The 4,306-nt window shown below is 35.6% G+C and overlaps 1 long non-coding RNA gene across 1 annotated transcript; it reads right to left on the reverse strand.

Annotated features, from left to right (window-relative positions):
- Positions 1-559: 559 nt before the first annotated feature.
- LOC110380506 (uncharacterized) lies at positions 560-1,861 on the reverse strand. Its single transcript, XR_002429828.3, has 3 exons — positions 1,705-1,861; positions 1,223-1,328; positions 560-762 (listed from the first exon to the last, which is right to left on the reverse strand). It is a non-coding gene; the product is annotated as an uncharacterized LOC110380506 (long non-coding RNA).
- Positions 1,862-4,306: the final 2,445 nt, after the last annotated feature.

Genomic DNA, 4,306 nt, shown 5'->3' on the forward strand with positions numbered 1-4,306 from the left:
TGTCTTGGCCATGAGCACAAGTTAAAGTCGCTCCTTGAAATAATGTGTAAATACTATGGAATTGATAAATTCTATATGGACATGATTTCACGATTGGACTGATTAGGGACTGATTGGAATTTGAGATCACCATTGACTAAACATGCGCCATAGTACATGTGATGATACTGACTGTCGGTCATTTAGTAACAATTGAATAAACTAAAAGTATTTAATTCTGTGATATTAAACTTCATGTTTGACTTTCACCTCTCCAAGATATGCTGTATCTATTATATTTGTAGTTTATTGTGCTCATGGCCAAGTCAATATTATTGTAATGTGAACAAAACTATTGATATAGTCACAAAATATTGATTTATTATTACAAATAAAGTTGAACAGGACTTGGCTTCTATGCGATCTCAAAACTTTTTATGGTGGAGGAATTGCGTAGAGGATTGGCTTTTTTTTACATTTAATGTTTTTGGTGGGATTTCAACTTACACGGTATATACTTACTTACAGGGAGTCATACAGGGATTTATATAAGGGTGGCAATGAAAGGTACTCAACTGTGTAATTTTTTACAATCATTTATTTCAAGTAACATTTACATTATTTGTCTAAATTATTGTTTACATATTCGGTATTAGTATGCATATAGAATAACTAGTCACTATTAAAAAAAAAAAACATTCAAGTGTTCTTCGACCAGTTAGATAATAAGGTATAGGCTTTTCACTGCACACTCAGCAAGGAAATAAGATCAACCATCCACACCTGAAATACAAACAAGGAAATAAAATAAAAATAAAATTTATTTACTTCTGAGACCCTTCTGTTTTCAACGTGGTTAAAAAGTATTAAAAAACTGAGGTGAACCGTGTCTAGTTACAGTTAGTTCTCTTAATCATAATAAATGAATATTATTGCAATTGCATATTAGTGCAGTTTTGTCGAGGTAGGTATATGATAACTGAGAGAACTACTACGAATATTCCGAGAAAAGTACTAAAGTGAACTTATCTGTCTTCCAAATAGGTACCATCCATTTTCGTGCATATTTGCATACAAATTGGTGCGCTCATTTATCTTTTTAAATGAAAGTGTAACCAACAAACCATTGCATTCAAGAATGGATAAAGAGCGGTTTTTCATGCATTGTGCGTTCCTGAGTACACTCGTATACTACTACTATTGTGTAATATAGATAGAATAGGTGCAAGAAGTATATCCTTACATTCTTGGTTTTGTGCTGAATGCTCCATCACCAAAAGTGGAGCCTGACACGGCTCCAGAAGCGGCACTGCCGCCATTCGCCGTCACATTGCCGTAGTTAGATGCCTCTGCAAAAATATATAAGTATTTTAGCTAATTCCGAAAATGTTATTGAAGAAACCACCTCGTTGGTCTAATTTCAATACAAGATTGCGTACGTGGGATCTAGGATTTGATTCGGAAAATCGTGTCGAAATTGCTGTGTTGGTTTGGGAATCTATCGTAAGGTAGCCCAGGGTCAGGAATTTGGTGTATGTAGAACACGTTAATGATGATCCAAGAAAGCGCAAATGCTTGCGCAGCTGGTTCCACCATGACCAACGATCGACAAACTAAAAGCCATCATTATTAAAGAATCTATTAATATTGGTGAAAATGAAAATCGACCAGTACTGTTATCTTTTTTTAATTATTATAACTATAAAAATGAAAGTATGGACTTACGTGGGGCGGCGTACGTGTACGCAAGAAGCACGACAACCAGGAATAGCACAAAACCTTTCATCTTGTTCGACTGCTCTCACAACACTGATGCAAATGTCACCTGTGCCTCATTTATATGTTTGGTATGAGAGAATTAAACATTATGCAGTTCCAACATTTTACCGAATTCCGACGATAACTTACAGACACATTAATTAATGTGTCTGTAAGTTATCGTCTATTTTCCTTTAATAAATACTATCTTTAGTTTTATTGTAAACCCGAAGACTTTACGTGTTTGTTCAACTGCGAATATTTCTGGACCTACTTAACCGATTGATTTGAAATAAATATTTCAGTTAGGTACTGCATATCTAATAGGAAGGATATAGACTACATTTTATCCGGGTACGTGAAGTAGTTTGAAGAAGAGGTGGGTGAAACCGCTCGAACCGGGAGTAATAGGCCTATAGAGAAGGTGACTTAAACACTTTTAATCCGGGTGCGCCAAGTAGTTCCCTAGACGCATGTCTGAAACAGCTGGGAATATCTAGTATACAAAAATAATAACTTGTATTTATAATATTAAAATGAGTCAATTAGAGTATAGCGCAAGTGCAAAGTAAATTAAATAGGTAGGATTCTCCTTGCCATTAATATGCTAAGTGGTAAGTACCTTGTTTTAATGTCAACAAATCAAGTGGTATTAATTTATTTGCTAAGCGATTGCTCATTATGCATATTATATGCATTTATCTATCAAAGAAGACGTCATTACCCTCCGGAACAATATACGACCACATCAGATCTTCTCTAAGAGTCGTATGACCTAGTGGGTAAAGAACCATCCTCTCAAGTATGAGTGCTTGGGTTCGATCCAATTTCAGGCAAGTACCAATGCAACTTTTCCAAGTTTGTACCTATGTACTTTCTAAGTATATAGTATGTAATCAGAAGCCAGTAAGTCTGACACCAGTCTAACCAATGGTATTGGGTTGCCCGGTAACCGGGTTGAGGAGGTTGTTAAAAAAAGGAAATTAACAACTTAATCAGTCTCTCCGATTCAGAGTTTGCCCATTTACCTATTTATTATTGTATGTAAATAAGCCACTTAAAAAACTGGTTTTCTAATATTGGCCATTGATAAACATTCTTTATTCTTATCTTTCTGGTGGTATTGACATCCTTAAGCAATTCCCAACAATATAATAGTGAGAGTACCTTCACGCACACTGCAAACTTTTAGTCTGCCAATAGTTTGTTTAAGCTCATAATGCAGTATGAAGTTGAATGGTAGTATGTACATTGTAAAGATGGGCCAGGACCGGATGAAAACTTTGATTGGAAAAAAATACCGAATATCGGGTCAACTGTCGGTCGACTGTTTAGTCCGTGCAACTAATGTGACGTTTCATAGGTGCCTGCAAAGGCCTATGTGAAATAACAAGATTTTGATTTTTTATTTTTAGTCATCTGGGTGCGAGTAAGTACTCTTAGGATTCTTAAAAGCCTGTCGTTGGTTTAGCTTTATTTTCTTGCCAATATACGCTTCCTTATAACCGAAAAAATATTTAATGAACACCAATTTTTCAAAAATCAGTTTTTAGGTACAGGATTTGGTTCCCTGCCGATTTCAGCTTTCGGGAGTTTTTTAGGAGTTTATAGGGCAAGTAATGAAAGATATTTATATAATATATTATTTAGTTTTATATATTCCAAATTATTATGAACGAAAGCATTCTTTTTCTAAACTCTTGTTACACAATTTTCATTATTTTACTAATTAAACTCTTGTTTACATAGCAATATTTTACAATAATAATATTTTACTTAGTTTACGTATAAAGTAACTATAACTAAAATACCGACAATCGAGTGTACTTCAGCCACTCGGTATTCACTGACGTAGTTTAGCAAGGATACAGCCACAAAAGACCGCACCTGAAATCAAAACAAAGAATTAAACTTTTTTCTTCTGAGAATCTTATTCTTTTGAGGTCGGTTAAAAGTCATAAACTGACTGAGGTAACCGTTTTCTAGTTCTGTACATCATATTCGCTATTGAATTACAATAACTTATAAAACATTTAATCTGCAACTTCGTTCATGTGGGTATATGATAGCGTTTCCCGCATGAGGAAACTACTTCCAACGTCCTGATAAAAAGTAAAAAAGTTCAATAAAGAAGTATTTTCTCCGTCTTCAATGCATCATCCTATTTTGGTTCGCTTGGTACCCTTGGTATGATATGAAAGCAACAAGCCAACGCATTTTCGCAGTTGTTATTTTAGTATGTCACAAGTTCCCGAGTATACTTGTGCACTACCCCCAAGTATGTATAGTGAAGAGACTGCCTCGTTGGTCTAGTAATCGCAAGCGCAACTGAGCTCGCGGGTTCCAGTAATGATTATAAACTCGTGTCGGATTACCGTGCCATCGGGCTATGAGGGTGAAGGAATAGTGAGTGCACCTGTGTCTGCGCAAATGCTTATGCAGTATAATATGTCCTGCGCAGCTGGCTGATCTACTTATATGAGAACAGCCGCCGTGGCTGAAATCGGCCTTGGACGTATTATTATAGTGAAGTATAGAAAGAATAGGTTCAACAAGTACATCCGTACCA

This window comes from Helicoverpa armigera, chromosome 10 (genome assembly GCF_030705265.1).
Source record: "Helicoverpa armigera isolate CAAS_96S chromosome 10, ASM3070526v1, whole genome shotgun sequence".
Classification (NCBI taxonomy): domain Eukaryota; kingdom Metazoa; phylum Arthropoda; class Insecta; order Lepidoptera; family Noctuidae; genus Helicoverpa; species Helicoverpa armigera.